This window comes from Tupaia chinensis, unplaced genomic scaffold, assembly GCF_000334495.1.
Source record: "Tupaia chinensis unplaced genomic scaffold, TupChi_1.0 Scaffold000597_1, whole genome shotgun sequence".
NCBI lineage: Eukaryota > Metazoa > Chordata > Mammalia > Scandentia > Tupaiidae > Tupaia > Tupaia belangeri.
The window spans coordinates 2,750,551-2,774,268 of NW_006160114.1; the positions used below are offsets into that span (position 1 = coordinate 2,750,551).

General features: G+C 36.6%; 1 pseudogene; it reads right to left on the reverse strand.

The window, feature by feature from the left end:
• Window positions 1–12,996: 12,996 nt before the first annotated feature.
• LOC102469487 (UDP-GalNAc:beta-1,3-N-acetylgalactosaminyltransferase 1-like) lies at window positions 12,997–22,084 on the reverse strand (annotated as a pseudogene).
• Window positions 22,085–23,718: the final 1,634 nt, after the last annotated feature.

A 23,718-nucleotide genomic window follows, 5' to 3' on the forward strand; every position in this document is an offset into this window, starting at 1 on the left:
ACCATGGAGAATAGCCCTGTCAAATGCCTTGTGACCCATTTCTTTAACTGATTAGTAAATTCGCCTGAACTTTTTGTTGAGTTTATTAGGCTTTAAATTTGGTTTTCTAATCAGTGCATAGAAGGATTCACAACATAGCATCCCCCAAAACATAGCACTTCTAGTCTAAGAAGTTTTCTCCCAAACTCTTTACAGTAATATATGATTCTCTTTATAGAAGGATACTCATGTTTCTGATTTTATAATTTCTTTTCTCAAAGGAAAGTTTCAAATTGTTTTGTTTTCACATTAATTTAGAGAGATATAACTTCTGGAGTCTGCATTATAACAGAATCAACGCTTTAAGCCAGTAGTATTTATATTTATTTTACCAATGACTCTATTTGAGAAAATATTAACTGAAGAAAATGATGACTGCTATATAATTATCTGAGGAATAGTGTGTACTATTTTTAGTATAACTGAGATAAAGTTTTGAAATTATAAAAAATTACATAAAAAAACAACTGGAGAACCTAAGTTAAGTTTTATGACTAAAAACTAAGATGGCTGGGAGCAGAGGAGAGTCCTGGAGAAAACATAAACCTCCCTTCAGTGACAAGGTGGAGAACCATATATAGGGGTGTTCTCGCTTCTGTGACAAGGTGGAGAACCATATATAGGGGTGCCTTCTTTTTTTTTAAGTATTAATAGTCTTTACTTTTAGAGAAGTTTTAGGTTTATAGAAAAGTTAAGTAGAAAGTACAAAGAGTTTTCAAATATACTCTCCTGTCCTATCCTGTTTCCCCTCTTATTAATGTTTTGAGTTAATATGGTACATTTGCTACAATTGATTAGCCCTTATTGAAACCGAGGTTTACTCTTTCATCTTATACATTCTATAGGTTTTTGACAAATGGATAGTTATCATTATAGTATCATACAGAATAATTTCACTGCCTGAAAAATTCTCTGAACTTTATTTATCCATTGCCTCCTCCGTGTGCCCGCCAACTGCCGGGCAACCCTAGATATTTTTACTGTCCCCATAGTTTTGCCTTTTCTATAATGTCACATAGTTGCAATAATATGGTATGTAGTGCTTTCAGACTTGCTCCTTTCACTTAGCAATATGTATTTAAAATTCTTCCACGGAGACCAGCAGTTGGTGTGATAGCTATGTCGCTTGATTCCCAAGTAGTCGACCATGGTTTGAGTTCCAGACCCAGTGGCTTAAATTCATGCCAGACACGTGTGCATGCGTGCCCAAGATCCCAAGAGGAGAATAGAGAAGAAGGGACTGTAGCAAGGCCATCCTTCCTGGGCAGTGATTTCTCACTTTCTGTCTCTGTCTCTGTCTTTCTGGTGAGTGCACACACCCTATAGCAAAAATCTCTCCAAAAATAAAAGATTTTTCCATGTTTTCTCATATTTTGATGATTAATTTCTTCTTATTGCTGAATAAAATAATCCATTGTATGTATATATCGTAGTTTATCCATTTACCATTAAAGAACATTTGATAGCTTCCAAGTTTGAGCAATTATAGATAAAGCTGGTGTAAATATTCGTGTGCAGGTTTTTATGTGGACAGAAGTATTCCACTCATTTTGGTAAATATCAAGGAGCATGGTGCTAGATTGTATGTTTAGTTTGAATTTTGTAAGAAATTACCAACTATCTTCCAAACTGCATTCCCACCAACAATGAATGAGAGCTCCTGTTGCTCCACATCCTTGTCAGCAAGTGATGATATCAGTGTTTCAGATTTTAGCCATTCTAATAGGTGTATAGTGGTATGTCATTGTTAGTGTAATTTGTAATTCTCTAATGACATACAATATTGAACATTTTTTATTTTTTTTAATTGCCAGAGGGCTCATACACATTCCAGGGAGAGACAGAAGAAGAAAGTACCCCACAATGGGGTACGATCATGTCATAATCCTTTTTCCTCTATTTCTCCAGCCCATCAGGATTTAGGATGCACACACACACAAATGCTCAGCATGCTTTTTTGTTTTGTTTTGTTTTGTTTTTAGAGGTTTTTGCTATAGGGCACATGTGCTCACCAGGAAGACAGAGAGAGACAGAGACAGAAAAGCAAGAAATCACCCCCCGGGGAAGATGGCCACACTGAAATCCCTTCTCTTCCATTCTCCTCTCAGGATCTTGGGCACACACACACATGTGCCCAGTGTGAGTGTAAGCTAACAGGTCTGGGACTCAAACCGCAGTTTACTACATGGGAATCCAGTGACATAACCGTTATGCCAACTGCTGGTCCCATGCTCAGCATGTTTTACAAGTCATTAAAGCCAGTACTTAAACCATGGGTAGCTATGTGGGATCCAGCTCTTTATGCACAGGGCTTAACCACTACACTAAGGGGACAGCTCAGGCATTTTCTATATGCCTATTTACCACCTGTATATCTTCTTTGGTGAGGTATCTGTTCAGAGTGGTGGCTCGTTGTTGGGCTGTTTGTATTTTTACTATTGAATTTTATGAGTTTTTGGATATTTTGAAAACCAGTCTTTTATCAGGTATTACATAATGTGTTTTGTAAATGTTTCACGAATATTTTCTCCATTCTGTTTGTGTGGTGACACAATAATATATTTTACACAGAAAAAAATTGATATTAATAATGTTCAAATCATATTTTTCATGATGGAATATGCTTTTGGAGTTGTATCTAAAAAGATCACCCAGCCAAGTTCAACTAGACGTTCTTTTTGTAGTCTTCCAGGATTTTTATAGTTTTCTATTTTATGTTTAGATCTATTATTTATGATTCATTTTGAATTTGATTTTTGTTTTTGTTTGTTTTGTTTTGTTTTGTTTTGTTTTGTAGAGGGAATGTTTGCTTGTCTTTGGGAAAGATTTTATTTCTCCTGCAATTCTGAAGGTCAGCATTACTGGACATAATATTCTTGCCTGGCACTTTTATTCTTTCAGTACTTTGAGTATATTAACCATTTGTCTCCTAGCCTTCAGGGTTTCTGCTGAGAAATCTGCTGTCAGTCTAATGGAAAGTCCTTTATAGGTGACTTCATGCTTCTTTCTTGATGCTTTAAAATTTTTTCTTTGTCTTTGATTTTTAACTGTTTAACTAGAGTGTGCCTCAGTGAGAACCTCTTTGGGTCAAGTCTTTTTAAGACTATTGAGCTTCTGTGATGATCCCCCTAGCCAGGATCATCATAGAACCAGGAATGAAATTCTTCTGGTTCTGTGATGACCCTCTCTGGAAGGAAGGGATGGTGAGGTTAAGGTATTTCCTTCCATTTTCCATGTACCTATGCTATATTTCTGTGTTCTACTGGTTTTTTGCTAGTCTTTTGATGAATTTAAGTGTGCTCATTTAGCTGTTTTCATCAAAATGTAGTTGTTCATTTCTTATTTTGATTGTTTTAGGTGAAGGGATAAGCACAAGGGATAGTCAGTCATCTTGCTCTTTTCTCTCTGAATACATTTCAGATGTTGAACCAGCCTTGCATACCTGGAATAAGTTCCACTTAATTTATTGTGTTGCATAATTGTGATTGTGATTGTATAATTCTCTTTATGCATTGTTGAACTTTATTTACTATGTTTTTTTTTTTTTGAGAGATTTTCACTGTAGGACGCGTGCGCTCGCCAGACAGAGAGAGACATAGAGACAGAAAGCGAGAAATCACCCCCCAGGGGGGATGGTCATGCTGCAATCCCTTCTCCTCCATTCTCCTCTCGGGATCTTGGGCACGCACGCACACGCGCCCAGCGTGAGTTTTAAGCCACCGGGTCCGGGACACGAACCGCGGTCGACTACGTGGGAGTCCAGCGACATAGCCATTACGCTAACTGCTGGTTCCCATATTTACTATGTTTTCATGAGGAATTTTGCATCTATGTTTATGAGACATTGGTCCATACTTTCCTTTCTTGTCATATCTTTGCTAGAGTAATGCTGACTTTGTATAATGAGTTAGAAAGTACTCCCTGTGATACTATTTCTGGAATAGATTGCAGAGAATTAATATAATCTTTTCATTAAATGTTTGATAGAATTCATAGATGATACAAATGGGCCTGGTGCTTTCTGTTTTTGAAAGTTATTAGTTATTATTAGTCTTTAATGGATATAGGCCCATTCTGATTGTCTATTTCTCCTTGTGAGCTTTAACAGATTGTGTCTTTCAGGAATTGGTTCATTATATCTAGGTTCTCAAATTTGTTGATATTACACCTAGATTCTCAAACTTGTGGTCAGAGCTGCTTGTAACATTCCTTTTTTGTTGTTGTTCCTATAAATTTTATTATAGATGTATTCCAGATTTTTACAGACAATAGCTTTCATGGATCATTATGTAACAGAGCCCATCTATTCCCCACCCACATCCTGCATATGTTAGATAATTGTTCTTTATCTATTAAGGTTTTTATGAAAGCTTTTTCCTTATGTTTTCTTCTAGGAATTTCTAAATTTTAATTTATTTTATATACTCAATCACTGTACATCACTACAGCTTGTAAAATTAATTTACTCATCACGAACACACTTCCCACCAGTCCAGTTGAAGATATACACATTATCATTAGCATATAATCCACCATTTCTGTGTCCCTCAAATGTCTTGGTTCTCTATTTTTCTCCTTGATTAATCTCCTTTCATGCTCCCCCATCACTCACGTTTTTCCCACGCTGTCACCTGTGTTCATAACCATTTTCCATGCTTCTATATCCTCTAATCTTTCAGTTTCTGCCACAGAGTACAGTCAGTATATATTAAGTGGAGACATACAATGTCTCTCTTTCATAGCCTGGCTTGTTTGACTCAGTAGTTAATCTTCCATATTCGCCCACATGCTATCAAATGCCAGAGTCTTGTTTTTTATGACTGAGTAGTATTCCATAGTGTATATGTGCCACACTGTTTCAATCCATTCATCTGTATTATCTTTTTAAAAAAACTTTTTACAAAAACATTTATTTATTTGTTGTAATTTTCAAGCCACCAGGTCAGGGATTCAAACCATGGTCAGCCATGTGGAAATCCAACTCCTAAACCACCATACCACCTTTTGCCTCCCACTTTTATTGTCTTTTTTAATGTCCATGGGATCAGTAATGATGTTCCTCTTTCATTTTTAATGTTATTAGTTTGTGTCTTGTCTTTTTTTCCCATATTAGCTTAGCTAGAGTTTTATCAATTTTACTTTTTTTTTTCAAAAAAGCAGCTTTCAGTTTTGTAGATTTCTTCTATTGATTTCCTTTAATGATATATGAAAACTCATGATTTCTGCTCTAATGTTTATGTTTTCTCTGCTTATGTTGAATTTAATATGTTCTTTTTTCTAATTTAGAAATTTTGGCCACTAACTTCAGATCTCATTTTCTAATATAAGGGAACTTTAAAAATTAATGGAAATGGAATTAAAATGTGAATTTATTTTGGTGCAAAAAATTTTCAAAATTCATTCATAGTTTGTTCATATACACATTTTCCATGACCTTTTTGAAGACTTTTTATATATGCATTTATGGCTATAAATTTCTTTCTAAGTATACCTTTCTTCATATCTCTTAAAATTTCACTAAGTTATATTTTCATTTTTATTTAATTCAAAATTTAAAAAATTTCCCTTAAAGCATCTTCTTTGACCCATGTATCATTTACAAGTGTGTTATTTACTCTCCATGTATTTTAGAGGTTTCCATCTATCTTTTGGTTATTGATTTGGAGGTAAGTTCTGTTGTAATCTAGAGCATATTTCGTATGATTTGCTTCCTTTTAAATTTATTAAAGTGTGTTTTATGTTCCAAAATGTATTCTACCTTGATGAATGTTCCATGTCTACTTGAGAAGAATTAATATTCTGCTGTTATTGGATGAAACATTTCTTAAATGTTCCTTAGATACAGTTGATTGATGGCACTGTTGAGTTCAACAATGTTTTTATTGATTTTCTGCCTTCTGGATTTGTCAATTATCAATACATGGATGTTAAAATCTTCAACAATAATAGTGAATTTGTCTATTTCTCCTTGCAAGTTTATCAATTTTTGCTTCATGTATGTTGACTCTCTGTTTTAGTCATACCTAGCCTAAAGATTATTATGTTTTCTTAAATAATTGACTTATACTACTAGAGTTTAAAGTGATTATTCATTTAGGCATCTTTGTATCTACTACATTTATTATTGTTTGAGATTCAAAGCCCTTAGGCTTTTTTTCTCCTTCTGTCTGTCTATTTTTTGTATGCCACAACTTTCTGCCTACTCGGGTTTTAATTGGGAATTTTACATGATTTCATTTTCTCCATTCAGACCAATTAAAAATAATAAAAATAAGAAAATTTATTTTACCTTCATTTATACCTTCTCTAAACTTCTTTCTTTCTTTATGTATATCCAAGTGATTGACATATATTATATTTCTTCACTATGAAGAATTTTTTTTTGTGGTGTATGTGTGTGTATGTGTGTGTGTGTGTGTGTGTGTGTGTGTAACCACTAATTTATTTTAAAGTACTTTTATACATGTTAGTTCATTATAACCCTTTTTAAATTTTACTTATTATTATTCTTTTTTAAATTTTGCTACAGGGCATTATGTTTTTATGAGAGAGAAAGGGGTGGGGGCAAGGGGGAAGGAAAGCGAGAAAGAAAGCTGCCAGGTCTGAGACTTGAACCATGGTTGACCATGTGGGAGTCCAGCACCTTAACCACTTTGCCACCTGTTGCTGCCAGTTCATTATAACTGTTATAGACCATTAGATTAGAGACTATTACTCACCTTTACAACCATTATTTGTGAAATGGTTCTGAAAATATATGCAGGTAAGCAGAGTAGCTGTTTTTAACTTCCATTTTAATAGTGACATAATAAAAAAATTGGGGGGGTCTTTTTTTTTTAAAAAATGTATTTTGTTTTAATTTTTTAAATACAATCACTATACATTACTTAGCTTGTAAAGTGAATTTTCCAACATGAATACATTTCACACCAGTCCCGTTCAGGACACTATACATGTCATCATAAACAGAAAATAATCCATTTCTATATTCCATAAATGTCTTGCCTTTCTATTTTTCTCCTTAATATCTTTCCTCACACTCCTCCTTCTTTTACTCTCTTCCCCTACTGTATCTCATATCTATAACCATTTTCTGTGTTTTTGTATCCTCTAATATTTCAGTTTCAGCCATAGACTATAGGCAGTTGATATATATTAAGTGGAGACATACAATGTCTATCTTTCATAGCCTGGCTAGCTTTACTCAGCAGTAAATCTTCAATATTCATCCACTTTCTTCTAAGAAAGACAGGGAGAGATGGAGAGAAAGCACCTTCAACAGAGTCTTGACAGCATGATCTACTTGCAGCATCTGGTAATCACAGATTATTGGATGTGTGTACCCAGAGTTCTCCAGGAGATTTTGGGACATGAAACTGGAACCTTTCCCTGTGGGTCAGCCTCACAGAGCATCATGTATTACTGCTACACCACATAGTTCCCAAGAGTATTATCTTCTGGAGTAATGGTAAGACCAATTTAGACTTGACTAGCTATGTTAGGAGACCTGAGTTAACTGATACTATATTTATGACTTATTCCATGGACAGTTTACCCTGTTATATTATAAAACAAAGATGAACCTGTGCCACTATCTTATTTCTCATTGCACTTAAACCTCAAATTCCTTACCATATCATCAAGCCCATGATTTGAACTCTCAGCCCCAAGAGAGTCCAGCACTGTAACCTCCACGTCACCTACTGGCCCCACTGTTCCCCCCCCTTTTTTTTTTACCCTTTTCTTATATTTAGTACCACTCTCTTCTCTTCTTTCTGTGCTCTAATCAAATAGGCTAAGCTCTTTCTCATTGTAAGACCTTTGTACTTTTTACCTTTGCCTGTAGTGTTTGAATCCAGATCTTTTGTGACCAGTTCCTTCTGATAACTCCTGTGTCAATCTAACAATCACCACCTCACAGAAGCCTTCCCTGTCTATTGTATCTAAAATAGTACCAGCACAGCTCTGTGCTTTGATTTTAGGTTGGCTTCACTTATTAGTCTGCTTTACTTTCTTCGGCTCTTTACTTTGATTTTAGGTAGGCTTCACTTATTAGTCTGCTTTACTTTCTTCATAGTTTAGAACACTGTTGTAATTATTTATCAACATCTTTGTACATTTTCTGCCTTGATGATATGGAGATACCCTGAATTCATGAATAACTCAGTACTGATAGCTGTCTTAAATTTTCTGCCCTCCAGCAAACTTACTGCCCCTCCGCAGAGCTACAGGGTAACCTGAAAACCTTGAATAAATTAGTACCTTGAATAGATTAGACTTTCTGCTCCTCTGCCTCCTTCCTTTGATGCTGCTTAGGGCAAGTTCTGAGCCCTTTCCCCATTCCTAATATCCACAGACCTCCCCTTTTCCAATTCCCCTGTAAAAGACCACATCCAACTCCCAGTGGGGGCCAGAGATTCAGAGTGTTAACTTCTCCATGCCCACCAACATAATAAACAGTTCTCCTAATCTCTTTGAGTGCTGCTTTCCATTCCTTGGCATCTGGTTTTCTGCAACATTGCTGCAATATACTACACAGGATGAGGAGAAATAGTCTTCTTTCTAATCCATCTCTATAGTCAATTCTGTGTATGCTCCATTTTCAGATATGGATTCAGAGATGATATAGAGAACATGAAATTCACCCCTTTCTTCAAAACTCTTTCCATTATCCAGTGGCACTAAATAAGGTACATTGAATATTGAATTAAAGAATATGGAGAGACAGATGGAACGCTGTCTCTGATGGCATCACACAATAGCTGGGCAAGCATCAGCAACCACCCACCCTCATACTTGCTATGTTACATGTGAAAGATATTCTTTTAAATGCAGCTGCATATATTTGTAGCTGATAGTATATAATTCTTGAAAGCAAAGATGCTACAAGTGAAGTATAATCAAGGACAGTAAAAATAAAGCCTGAACAGGGGAGATAGAGAAACAATGGCTAAGGACCCAAGCATTCTAATCTGCAAAGGGGTGATCCTCCCTATGTAGTGGTGAATCATTTAACAAATCTGTTACCTGTTGATTCTTGATACATAGACTCATTACCAGTCAAGACTGAAATGTTTAGGGAAATATTAGGAAAAGATAAGGCCGGGGAAACTGCTAAAGAATAATATTAATACTTTCTCAGATTCTTCAAATCGTTGCCCACTTTATTCTGATTAAATTTGTACATGAAACGTATGTAAAATTATGTAAATTATAAATTAAATATTATCAGATAAAAACCACCATTTTTTATGTAAATCCTAAAGTTTAGCTTAGAAATCAGCTAGTAAAACAAAATATTGCCTTGAGGAAGGATTTAAATTGGTAAATTAGTGTGTGCAGTTATTAACTAAGCAGATAGTTGCTTATCTGATTGTTGGTATTCAATAAGCATGTTGATGCTAAGTCACTACCAAAGGTTGAATGGCAAAGATATTAATTAACTTTAGTGGTTTATTAGCATTTTAGAAGTGAATCTAAAAAGAGTAGTTTATCTTAGTATTCTGAGTTCCTAAAATGTAGCAAAAATACAATTTGTCCTATTTACCTGCCTTTTTGTCACCAGGCTTGGGCTTGCTTGTTGGTCCTGGATGGGTGAGGGGCAGAATGGCTTCAACACACATGGGGCAGCAACTCCTGCCTTCTATCTCTGGAATTATAGAGTCTCCCTGATGCTCTTTCATTCTCACAATTTCTTTTTATTTTAAATTTGCTAGAGGGTGTATCTGTTCAGTGTAGAGAGACAGAGGCTAGATAGGGAGAAAAACTTCCCATGGGCAAGGTCATATGACAATGCCGTATCCTTCATTTCTTCTTTTGGTATTTTTTACATGTGCACATATGTGCCTGGCATGTTTTACAAACCAAAGCATCTGGGACTTGAACCACATAGTTGGCCATGTGTAATGGAGCTGGCCCAACAACCATGCCACCAGCTGGCCCAAGAAGACAATTCAATGTCTCTTCTCGCCACTGATATGTGCAGTAAAGGATAAGAGACTCTTGATAATGTGAGACAGTGCTTGACTGATGGGTGGCCTGAGTGATCCCTCAGTGTAGGGTTAGATAAACAGGGTATAGAACACAATAGAGGAGGATTGGGTCTTTCTCCCAGAAGGGCTGAAGAACATGTCTGTGGATAAATAACACTGAAGTCTCATCTGCTTCAGAGGAAATGTGACACAAAACCTTAAACCCAAGAAGTCAACACAATCAAAAACTCATCACACTTGTTCTTTTTTTAACTGGCTGCTTTTAGCCAAGACATTTCTGTCTGTCCACTATGCCCTTGTATTTGAGTATGTCTCTTACACACTGTCTACTTATTACCCTGCTCAAGATTAAAAAGTTATTGCGCTCTTTTGTTCTCAACTGCATGGAAATTCTTTTTTTTTAATGGAGCCAGTGAATGATGGGACAGGAGAAAGGACATAGACAATGCTCAAGAATGTTAGAGAAAGAAGAAATTCTAAACCAAAGCTGCTCACAACTGCATAATTTAAATTTCTGTACATGTCATAGAAAGTTCCATCAGCTATTGCCAAAAGGTATTTTTCCTTAACCCTTTTAATTATTTCAATTTCTTCTAATAGTTTCTAACCTTCATATATCTTAGCTATCAACTGAGAAGGCATTCTTACTCATTTTCAGGCAAAACGGAAATACCTTGATGTTGGTGGGGGGTTTACTTGCCAGGAATAAACTTATGTGTGCTTAAGAGTAGGCTGACCACAGAAACAGAATAAGGACATCGATGCAGCTCCAAACAGATTATACAAACTGAGCATCCTATTTCTTGATAGCAGGATTACAACTGCTAACGACACTAAACCATTCTGCAACACAAACCCTGTTACATCACCAAACTCAGAGTCAAGATCATACTTAAGATGAGTCAGAAATGGCTGAAGAAGCTTCATAAGACTATATATATATTTTTTTAGGAGAGATGTTTTTACTAATGGGGGCATGCTCTCACCAGAGAGACAGAAAGACAGAAAGCGAGAAATCTCCTCCCAGGGGGGATGGCCATGCTGCAATCCCTTCTTCTCCATTCTCCTCTCGGGATCTTGGGCACGCACGCATGCACGCCCAGTGTGAGTTTAAGCCACCAGGTCCGGGACTTGAACCACGGTCAGCTACATGGGAGTCCAGTGACATAGCCACTATGCTAAGTGCTGGTCCCTCCACAGACTTTTTGAAGTCCATCATTGGATTCAAGTTTTTTATGTATGTATTTATTATTTATATTCAATCACCACATATCTTTACAGTATATAGCATGTTTTTCCCCACCAAAATGAATGCAGTGATTATCAGTAAAGACAAAGACATCACATGTACATTATCACTAGCGAATGTTTTTTTGACTTTTGTGTCAATTAAACGTATTGTTTGTTTTTTTCCTGTTACTCCCCTCCATCCCCATTACCCATATTACCCCTCCCTTACTATCTCTAGTATCTGTAGTTGCCCTCCCTGCTATTATACCTTCCAATCTTTCAGTTTCTGCTGTAGAGTACAAAATTTGTTTTTCAACTATGTGATTTTTCTTTTCTTGTAATGTTTATGTTTAATTTTAGCACCAAAATAAGGCTAGGCTCATAAAATGAATTAGAACGTATTCTTTTGTTTTCAATTTGCTTAAAGATTCTGTACAGAATTGCTATTATTTCTTCTTTAAACATTTGGTATAGTTCACCAGTAAAGCCACCTAAGCCTGGAGTGTGTGTGTGTGTGAAGTTTTTAAACTACAAACTTCATTTTATTACTAGACATGGTCTATTAAGGTCATCTGTTTCATCTTGAACAAAATGTCATTTTGTGTCCTTCATGAAATTGGTCCTTTTTCATCTAAATTGTCAAATTTATTGGCATAAAATTGTTTACAATATTTTGTATTTATTTAACCTTTATAGACTCTTTAGTGACATCACTTCTTTCATTTTCTTTCTTTTTATTCACAAACTGTTAATGAGAAAATATGTGGACCAGATTCATAATGGAATTTGGATCTTTAGTCCTCTCTTCAACTCAAATATGGAATATCACCCTCTTTTCACAAGAGTCTGGCCATCAGGCTCTTGCTCTCCCTTCTTTTCTCTTTCAGAGATTTTTTCCTTTGGAAACACACTGCCTGGATCTTCTATATTATTCCTAATTTCCAGATATAACAACAAGACAGATAAAGTGGCATCTAAAAACACTGGAGAGTGTATTTTTTAAATCAAGACTATAGTTCAGTTTTTCTTGTTTCAGCTCTTCTCTATATTGCCACAATAAAATATTTAACCAAGTCCGAGAGATTTCTGATAAGTAATAATGACCAATGACTTTACATTGATGGGGCTATCAATAATAAACTGATCAGTTAAATAACCACAAAAAAGTTCAAATGTAAAGAACAACTCACTACTCCATTTATGCAGTACTGAATCCACCATAAGATGTAAACATCCAGAAAGTCTGAAGTATTTGCAAATAATAACAACTCTTAAATACTAACATCTTGAAGTACCTTTGACAAAAGGTAATCGTAGACAAAAACCCTTAAGTGACTAGCTTGTTCATTAATAAAATATCACATTGCTTTGCTATTATGGACTAATCAGCTTATAATTCAGTAAAACCCTTTTAAGAAATTCTAGTCTACAAAATGTTCCAAACTGTTTGAACTATTAAATTTATTTTTTTAAAAAAACCCTTCCAATTAATTTATAAGATATTTGATTCCTCTCATTATCATCTTCAAAAGCCTGATTTGATTTTTTTGTGTGTCAAAATAAATCACAACTGAAGTGAAATCCTCTACCCTCTGGTCTATGGCTTCTTTGTGAGTTTCATTTCAGTGTAAGCCAGAACATTAATCTTCCCATGGGTTTTCCATGGGAAACCTCTTCCATGAATTTTAACACTCCCCAGACATCCTGCCCTCCCTAGGCATTGGTAGAATTGAAGTTAATAATGGCAAGTAGTGTTCCTTAGCATAACCTGCCAAAACGTGATGATTTCCTTGGAGGAAATGCCATGGGCTGCAATTAGACATCTGAGTTGGCAGATATCAAATAGATTCTGTATAAAGAAAAGGTTTGTGTCTTCTAGAATATGAATGTCCGCTTTTAATAAATTCAGACCGATCCCAACATAAACATCTTCAGGCTTGATGGGTTTTGCATGCCCCTTATTGCATAGATCCATGACACAAAACCTCTGGACATTATATAACCAAATCCACTGCAAAAGAGAGGGAATACCTTGAAAGGATATTCCTGGTGTGAAATCCAAGGTTTTTTTTTTTTTTACTTTTTTTTTAAAAAAATTATTTTACTTAACTTTATTGATTTAAATTTGACCAGAGAGTGATAGAGAAAGAGAGAAAGTGAGAAAGCAAGCAATCACCAGGTTTGGGACTCAAACCATAGTTGGCCATGTGGGGGTCCAGCACACTTAACCACCATGCCACCTGCTGGCTCCAATAAAAAGAATTTTTGGTAAAATCTTCTCTATAGGAATAATTACCAATTAGAGGCTAATCTGTGAAAAACTTTTCCAAATGGCTTAAGTTAAAAAAGTATTTCAATAAATTGCCAGTGCTGATAAAAACATCAGTTTCTGTCTTCATGATGTATTTGGCTTTGGGGCAAAACTCAGTTACCCACCTGAATGCCATGATGGTTTTCAAGGTCAGTTATTACATATGTCTAAAAAAATTTTTGCTGTATTATGTTGCCATAAAGTAGGTGCTCATTCTTTAAAGACAAGGCTAACATTGTCCCTTTTAGCCTGCTGGCCTCCATTTCAGCCTGCTGGCCTAATAAAAAAAAAAAAACATGAGAACCTCATATCCCACCAAGACTTTTTTCTCCCCAAGTAACTCTAATGGCCTGTCTGGCTTTGACACCTGAGGGGTGTGAGGTCACCAGGATGATCAGAAAGGGGTTTTGAGGAGAGCAGTTTGAATGCTCTCGGAGCGTGAAGTCTTATCTATAGATGGGCTCATACTTGTAGAAGTACATTAAGTTCACATGTTATATCACACTGTAGTGCAGAAGGCTGAGGTACCCAATCACCAGGAAACTCAGGAGCAACAGCAGCAGAGGGTTTTGAGGGATCTCTATGACATCTTACTTGTAAGGCAGTGAAGGGAGCCAGGGCCATCCTTTGGAAGCACAGGAGTTACACGTTCTTCTTTTTGATTTATTCCTTCTGAGTGAGAGACAGTGTACCAACTGAACATTCAGTAGTAGGTCAAAAATAATGCTCAAGTTTTTGAAAAATAAGACTCAGATTGGCCTAAAATGTCACCATATACTGCTTATAAGATATACATCTATAGAATTTCAGAAGAGATTAAAGCATTAGATGTTTTTTTGTTGTTTTCTGTATCCTATACTTTAATTAGTAAAACTCTCAGACTTGCTGTGAATTACTCCAGTATGCAGACAACTCTTTCATTCTTGATATTGATCATTTCTATCTTATCTTATTCATGATCAGTCTGGTTTGACCTTAAAAATTATATTTTTTTTTAAAAAAAAGAAAAAGTTAAGTTGTATCAAAGAAAAATCTTCAAGTTATATTTATCTCATTTCTAAGGTTTCACCAAATTTTTTACCTACCAACCTGTTTTTGACCAATCGGTCCTTTTATTCACCCATCTCCTCAGATAGGCAATCATTATTTGACGTTTATATATATATATATAGTTTTTGCTATAGGATGTGCATGCTCTCCTGAGAAAGGCAGAGCAAGACAGAGAGAGGGAAACTGAGAAATCACCCCCACCCCCCCAGGAAGGATGGTCATGCTCCAATTCTTTCTTCTCCATTTTCTTCTTGGAACTTTGAGCATACATGCAAATGCCCCAGTGTGATTTTTCAAGTCAATGGGTCTGGTACTTGAACCACAATCAACCATGTAGGAATCCAATTTTTTAACCATCATGCTACCTGGTGGCCCCACTATTTGACTTTTAATGCCATGAATTAGTTTTAATTTTTTTAGACTTTCCTATTAAAGGGCACCATGTTATTTGATCTCTTTAATGCTGGCATCTTTTTTACAGCATGTTTTTGAGTTCTGTCCATGTTTCTGCATATGTATCAGACTTTGTGGTTTTTATTGCTAAGTAGAATTCGCTTGTATGAGTACACAGCAATTTGCTCATTCTCCTATTGATGGTCATTTAGGTTCTTTCTAGGTTTGGGCTCTAATGAATAAACTGCTTTAAGGGTTCATGCATGTGACTTTTACTAAACAAAACCATTCTAAATAAATAACATACTTCAAAGAATAATAATGAATGCAGTACTGAATTATAGTTATTATTCATTAATAATAATAGGTTCATAATGAATAATGAAAACAGAAAAACTTGGAATTGAATTACACCCAAAGTATTACATATTAAAACTCATGGGAATGCAATAAAAATAATACTTTGAAGGAGATTGATAGCTTTATATGGTATAATTTATCATTTATAGCCATAAAGGAAAGCTATAAGCTAAAAAATTAATGAACTAGGGATTTAGAACCTGCCATGAAGGAGTAGCAAGGAACTTATCCTTTGGCTACAGAACTATAAACCTGTACAAAACATGTAAGAGCAACCATTTTCACGCACTGAACACTGAGTAGCACATGTTTATGATCCTTAAGAAAAAGGAAAAACACAAAATGAACTCAACATTCATCTTAGCTTTTTGTCTGGGACTCTTTCAAACTGTAGCACAGAAAAGTGGATTCAAAATAAAAGGCACTGTTATGGTAGGGCTGAAGAAAGAGATTTGAACTCAGTGCCACCAAGGCAGCTGGGATTTATGGGGCACATTGCTGAGAGGTGGGAATTACACAGATAAAGAACCTCAGAAATTTGCATTGAAATCCCCTTGAGACTTTGAGCAAATTGTAAGCTGAGTGTGCGCAGAGTAAGACTCTGTGAGGCCTGGCAGAGAGCAGCTCTTTAGTGCTGTGAGGAAAGTGACGATGTCAGTGGTGGCATAGTTAGGAGAGACATTGGGATTCTGAGTGGCTTCTTGATGTGTGTTTTGTTTTGTTTTGTTTTGTTTTGTTTTGTTTTACCACCATTGTAGTGTGTGTATGTGTTGGGGCTGTGGAGTTTGACTGTGTGTGTGTGTGTGTGTGTGTGTGTGTGTGTGTTTTGTTTTTTCGATCGGGGTCATAATCTTCATATTTTAGCCTTCTGAATAGCTGAGACTACAGGCTGGTAGCCATCACAACCAATTCTTTCAGACAGTCTCGCCACATCCCATGCAAACCCTGGGCTCATAATCCTCCTCCCTCAGCCTCCCAAGGGGGATTACAGGCATGTGCCACCATGCCAGGCTTTTTATGGTGGGCTGCAATTCATGTCCAGGCCTCCCATGTGGCCTCAGTCTGCCCTAGTACTGTAACTTCATAAAGACAAGCTTGTTAAAATTAACCTAACATTTATCATTTCATTTTCTACCATGCTTTGTTGAGTCCCAGCTGGTCCTATTTTTTATTTTCTTTTTAAAGGAAGTCATTTAAATTTTTTATTTTTTAATTGTCAGAGGTTGTGTGTACTCATCAGAGGGGAGGGGAAGAAGAACCTTCAAATGGGGCATAGTCATACTGTAATTCCCTTCTCTTCCATTTCTCCATACTGTAGTGATCTGGAATGCACCTGCACACATGCCTGGTGTGTTTTTCAAGTCACTGGAGCTGGGAGTCCAACAGTTGTCCTCCATTTAGGATATAGCTTCCTTAACCACTAGGCTATGGGGACATCTCTGAAGAACATAATTAATTATTTTTTTGAAGTAAGACTTTTGGTAGTAGATTCTTTCATTTTCTAAATTTGTAAATATGCTGTTTTACTTTTATTCCTAAATAATAAGTATGCAGAACACTGATTCTAGGTTGAATCATTTTCCCTCCATTCTTTTCTTTAATTCATTATTAGGTTCTTGGCAAGAAATTTAAAACACCAATTTGTGAGAATAAACTCCATTTGTGAGCCAAACACGGATCTCAGGTAGCCCTGGAGCTGAGGAACAGCTTTGATTTTTGGTAAAATTTGCAAATCTACAGTTTTCTAATCAATCTTGTGCTGCTCTGTAATCTTGTATTTCTCCTTCTCTGTGTCAAAGATCTCACCTTCCTGGTGTCTGGACTTGGACAGCTACTTTTTCTCAAAGTAAGCATTAGTGAGGTGTTTTGGGATTTTTACTTTGCTAATATCGATTTTTGTGGAGGTGGAGATGACAAATTTCTGATGTGTTCCATGCTGTGGAACTCAATTGAGGACAAGAAGTCCAGTCACAAGTAGCAAGCCACTTCTCAGCTCTTCAGGAAAATCAATCTCTTGCCGCTGGAGCACCAGTGAGGATGATCAGAATGGTCCCTGGAGTAATGCTAGCGAAGGGTCTTTGCCGTGGCTCAACAGCTTTCAAGGCACATTTTCAGTAGACATTTTGCAAAGTTTAAGTACCTGGTTCCTGCCAGCCCTCAGAATGGGAAAATATTTTTTGTAAACTATGCATGAGATAAGGGACTGATAACCAAAATACACAGGGAACTCAAGCAGCTGTTCTGAAAAAAGATGATCAACCCTATTAAAAGATGGAGAAAGAGTTAGAAAAACCACTCTTTAAGGAAGATATACAAATAGCCAAAAGGCATATGAAAAAAATTCTCAACATTTCTCATTGTAAGGGAGATGCAGTTAAAAAACATAATGATAGACCACTTTACCCCTGCCAGAATGACTAAGATTAAAAATAATAATAATAAGTGCTGGCGGGGATGTGGTGAAAGGGGAACTCTCCTACACTGCTGTGGGTATTGGAAATTGTTCCAGCTACTGTGGAGAACAATATGGAGATTCCTCAAAGATCTACAAGTTGAACTACCATATGATCCAGCAATCCCACTTCTCAGTATCTACCCAAAGGAGAAAGTATCTTTAGTTGGAAAAGTGCTTGCATATTGATGTTTATTATGACATTATTCGCAATTGCTAAGATATGGAGCCAACCCAAATGCCCACAAACAGATGAATAGATTGAAAAAGTGTGGCACATATACTCTATGGAATACTACTCAGCCATTAAAAGCAGCAAGACCCTGGCTTTTGACAGAAAGTGGATGAATATGGAAGATTTACTGCTGAGTGAAGCAAGCCAGTCTATGAGGCAGAGACATTGTCTCCATTTAATATATACCGACTATCTGCAATCTATATCTGAAACTGAATGACTAGAAGATATAGAAACAGAGAAAATGGTTCTAAATACCAGATACAGTGTGAGAAGAGGTTGGGTGAAGGAGGAGAGACTGAGGAGGGACACTGGGGAGAGAAACAGAAGGACGGGGCATTTGTGGGACAGAGAGATGGGTTATTGTCTGTTGAAGATGATGTGTATAGTATTCCCAACTGGATTGGTGAGAAATGTATATATAGTGGAATATTCATTTTGCAAGCTAAGTGACATATGTGACTGAATGTATAAAAGAAATTGAAATAAAATATATTAAAAGAAAAAAGGTTTAACCACCTGGGCACCACCATTCTTGTCCCCAACAACTGTTTTTTTAACCTTGGTAAGAACCTTCTCCTTTTTCTTTACAATCCTGGATTTAGTGGCCAAGTATTTCCTCTTGTACATGGCCTTCCTGGAATACAGGGCAGATCGGGAGTATCTGCTGATGCCACAGACTAGGACTGGGTTTTGGCTGCAATGGGGCTTCCCCTTCTTAGGTTTTTTACCCTTGGGATCACCGTTTTTAACCCTGCCACTGGCATCAGCCTTCTTTGCATCAGGTTTCTTCTCTTTAGTATCCTGCTTCACAGCTTTTTCACCTGCCATTTTGTATAGTGGGAAAGAGCTCTCCATTCTTTTTAATTATTGTGTTGTATTTTAACTTCCATTTTTCAGTTTATTTATTTTTCCCATGAGAAAGAGAGATAGACAGCCACTCCCAATAGGTTCCTCATTCTGTTTACTAGCCCTAGTCTCAGCGGGCTTAGGTTAAGACAAACCCATGTTTGTCTGGTGTGTTTGTGGAGGTTGTGGGATGTGAACCCAAGAACTTCCCCATGCGGTACCAATTGTGTTACTCCTGTATCAACACATTCCATTACTTTCATTAATTTCCTTTTTTTTTTTTCTGTTGAGAAGTCTGCTATCATTTTACCATACACTGTCCTTTTTATGTGTGTGTTTTCAATATTTCTCTTTGCCTTTGGTATTTCAGTTCCTCTGCCAGTTGTGTGAGAATAGACTTTATTTTAGGATTCTGCTTGAGATACACCATGCTTCCTGAATCTTCCTCGATTCATGCAGTGTTTTTCAAGGTTTGTAAAATACTCATTATCATTCAAAAATGTTCTCTCCCAAATGGTTGCTATTTGATTCTCCTAAGATGCAAGTCATTCCTGGTAGATCTTCTCATTTAACCCTCCTTGTCTCTTAACCACCCTCATATTTTCCTACCTTGTTTTATCTTTTAAGCAAATGCTGGTTAAGTTATTTTAATATTTCTTCTTCTTCTCAGCTGTGTCTAATCTGCTATTGAACAAATACATCATGTTTTTACATCAACACTTAAGATGTTGAACCCTATTCATTCCTGACATTTTCTTATTAATTCTGCATTCGGATCTGATTACTCTAACATTCACAGACTCAGAGACCCTGAACTGACTGTTTGTTAATTTTGTGATTCCCACTCATGGTGTCTTCTCATGTATGTGGTAATTCCTGTGTTTAAGGTCATGCTTGATTTTAGTCTTGCAGGCCTAAGTGGAGAACTTTTACTCTTTTTTTTTTTTTTTGGAGAGATTTTCACTGTAGGGCGCATGTGCTCGCCAGACAGACAGAGAGAGACATAGAGACAGAAAGCAAGAAATCTCCCCCCAGAGGGGATGGTCACGCCACAATCCCTTCTCCTCCATTCTCCTCTCAGGATCTTGGGCACGCACGCACACGTGCCCGGCGTGAGTTTTAAGCCACCGGGTCCGGGACACGAACCGCGGTCGACTACGTGGGAGTCCAGCGACATAGCCATTACGCTAACTGCTGGTTCCCGAGAACTTTTCCTCTTGAGGCAGTTTCTTCTGAAAGTACAATAGTTGTTGCCCTCTGGCTCCCTACCATTCCAGTGTTTCTGTCGAGAGGACACTCAGTAATTCTTCTAGCAGGTTATGCACTGACATTTATTCAACTACTATTTAATAAGCATTCATTATGTACCTAGCACAGGTCGAGATGCTTGGGTTGGAATATAAGAAAAAAATACTATAGGTCTTATATTAAAGGGTTCTCTGGAGAAAATATAAAGCAGACTAAGAGAAAGTATATAGGTTGTTTGGGAAGATAGTCTATGATTTTCAATAGAGTGGCCAGGAAATCCTTGAGAAGGTGGCAATTAAGCAAAGGCTCAAGATGAGGAAGTTAGGCATGTGGGTAATGGAGGGGTGGGTATTTCAGGCAGGAGCAACAGTAGATGCCAAGGCCCTGAGATAGAAGAATTTGTGATGTGTGGAAAGAACTGTGAAGATCAACATGGCTGAGAGGGAAGGAGTGAGGTGAGAATAGTAAAAGATAAAATCAGAGAAGGAAGAGTATCAAATCCTTGGGACTTTGAAGGTCATTATAAGCATTCAAACTTTTACCCTGCGTAAGATCTGGAATGACACTGGAGGTCTTCACCTAGGCAGTGACATTATCTGACTTTGGATCTAACAGGATCACTGTAAACTCTGTGTTAATATTAAACTTTAGGAGGACCAACGGGGTAAAGGAGGCAGGTCAGTTAGAAGGCTTCTACAATAATTCAGATGAGAAAGGATGGTGGTTTTGATCAGTGTGACAGAAATGAACTCATAGGAAGCAACCAGATTCTAGATATAGTCTAAAGCCTAAGCTAGCAGGATTTGTTGATGTGGAATGAAAGGAAAAATAGAGGATCCAAAGACGCTCCAAGGGTCTGAGCAACTGACAGGATGGAGTTAACATTTCTTAAGACAACGAAGTTTGCTAGAGAAGCAGTAATGTTATAGGGGAGGAGGAGGAACAATAAATTTTGAATATAAGTTTGAGATATTTATTAGATATCCACACAGAGATGTCAAGTAATTAGTCAAATATATGAATGTGAAGTTCAGGGAGAGTCCTGGCCTGAAGACATGAATGGGGAGTGTTCAGCACTTCACAGTATCAAAACCCATAGGGCTAGATGGAATTACCTTGTAACTGAATGTAGCTAGGGGAAAAAGATATGAAGATCAAGCTCTCACACAGTCCAACTTTAAGAGGTTGAGAAGATGAGCAGGAATAGGTAAAGAAAACCGAGACTGAGCAGCCATAATGTTGAGAGTAAAACCCTGAGAAGCACAAGTGTGGCTCAAACTGGAGAGTAATCAACTGCATCAGATGTGGCTGGAAGGTCAAGAATGATGTGAACAGACCTTCACTTTGATTGAAGTGGATTCAAGAGGGAATGAGAGAAGAGGAACTGGGCAATGAATTTAGAAGATTTTTTAAAACTTGCTATGTTTTAAAGAAAAGCAGAGAAATGAACCAGTCTCCTGGGAAATGTGGAGTTAAGAAAGAGTTGTCCTTTTTAAGTAATAGCATGTTTTGTTTTGTTTTGTTTCAGTCTTTTGTATGATTTTATTTTCTCCCTACAACCATGATAATATGATATCCAAATTTTGTCTTAACCAGTGGGTCTGTAAACACAGGCTTATTCATCCCACAGATGGGCAAGGCAAACGCTGCTTCTTGAAGTGGTCCCACCATGGACCTTCTGGTCATCCAACCCAAGTCACACCCTTACTCCACTATATTGTGTGGTCACTTCATTGAATCTCATTCCAGACTTTAACTTTTCCACGGCATCCTTAATTTTGTTGTGTTTTCATACAGATGTGTCTAACCTTTATTGCATTGCCACCACCTTTGGAACCCTGAGCCTTCTTGTCAGCACTATCACTCTCAGACACTTCTCCTCCTTTACCCCCATTTCCTGAACCACTTTTCCCTTTGGGTAACATCGTCAAGATTTACCAATGAACATTCAACTGCTCCAGTGTCATACAAGTCCTGCCCACACCCAGATATAACAAATTTTATACTGATGAGAATGATCTGGTAAAAAAGAAAAGGCAAGAGAGAGTGAGAATTTCTGAAGTGTCAGTTGTTGGAAAAAGGAGTTATATAAAGGAACTATTTATTATGGCTCTTACATAGCAAAGTTAATGAGCTAGTTAGAAATAGTATTGCGTTTCTTCTTTTTAATAAAACTTTAATCTGCTACTTTGTCAATAGTACATTTGCAAAACTGTATTCTATAACCAGGATGTTCTAAAATACTGCATCCTCACTTTAATGAATTGGGTTTAACTAAAGAAAAAGCAATATTCAAAAGATAGTTTAGAATATTTAGAGTGCTATGGCAGCTCTAATAGAAATGAAACAGGATTACCATCTATGTAGAAATAAACACAGTTCACTTTGATTGACATTAATCATTTCAAAAATTGTAATTCATAATTTTCCTAATGAAATATTTAATTGCATTCCTTTAGGAGATCATTCAAATGTGATTCAATTATTTCTACCCATATTCCCCCTTATCTCATTCTTGTTACCATACCTTGTACCTACCACAGGCCTGAACATGGGAGGCATTCAACACTTTATTTTTATGTGCATGGGTCCAATTTGGGTTTACAATTTTTAAGTTTCTTGTGTTTATTTCTTTTTGCCCTATAACAATACTTTACTTCTTAGATTCTATTAAGTCAAATAATTTTAATATTAGCCAAGTCTGATTTTACTAATAGAATGAGTTAGGTACTGAAAGTGCAAATCTACTTGAGTGATACAGTCGATGCACTGTGATACTTAGTTCATTTATGATAGTGAATCTAGAGAAATCAGAGAAGAAATGCTGAAGAATTTTACTCTGAATTATTCAGATTAGTTGTCAGAGTGTCACCCAAAACACAACTTTATCTTTTCTTTACTGGTTCCTTTTTTTTCCAAATAGAAGTCTAAATCTCTTGATATTTTAGTGCCGATAGTATTATTGTGAGGTTATGAATGAGATAATTTTGTAACCAAAGAGTCTTCAAAGAATTCACAGAAAATGTGTATGATGAAAAAAATGCATGGATTTCAAAAAATTTTTGCACCGAAATAAACTGAAACGTCAACTCCATTTTTTCCCATGTACTTTTTGAAATCCTCTTGTATTCTGGCCTTTAGTGGTTAATAGTACCCTTTAACCATTTTTATTTTTTTGGCTTATCCATCCAGGAGAGCAGATTCAAAAAATGTAAATTTTCTCTTAAAAGACAGTTAAGTTTTCCTAACTTAAATCTCATTCCTCAGAAAAACTCAGACAATGCATCAGAAGATCCCACTAAGACTAGAAGGGAGGAGAGAATCCACACCAGAAGTTCCAAAGATCACCAGTGCATGGGCAAAGTGCAGAGCTGAGACTAACAGCCTCCAGAGAATAGCTCAAATGACCCAATAAAATTGAAGGTACCCAGCGTAGAAATCCCACCATAATTACAAAAACAAGAGAAGTAGTTTGAGAGTAGAGATGAAATGATCCAGAACAAAGATTTGGAAAGGCAATGATGAGCTTTTTCTCTTAAGTGCCTAGGACAGGTATTAA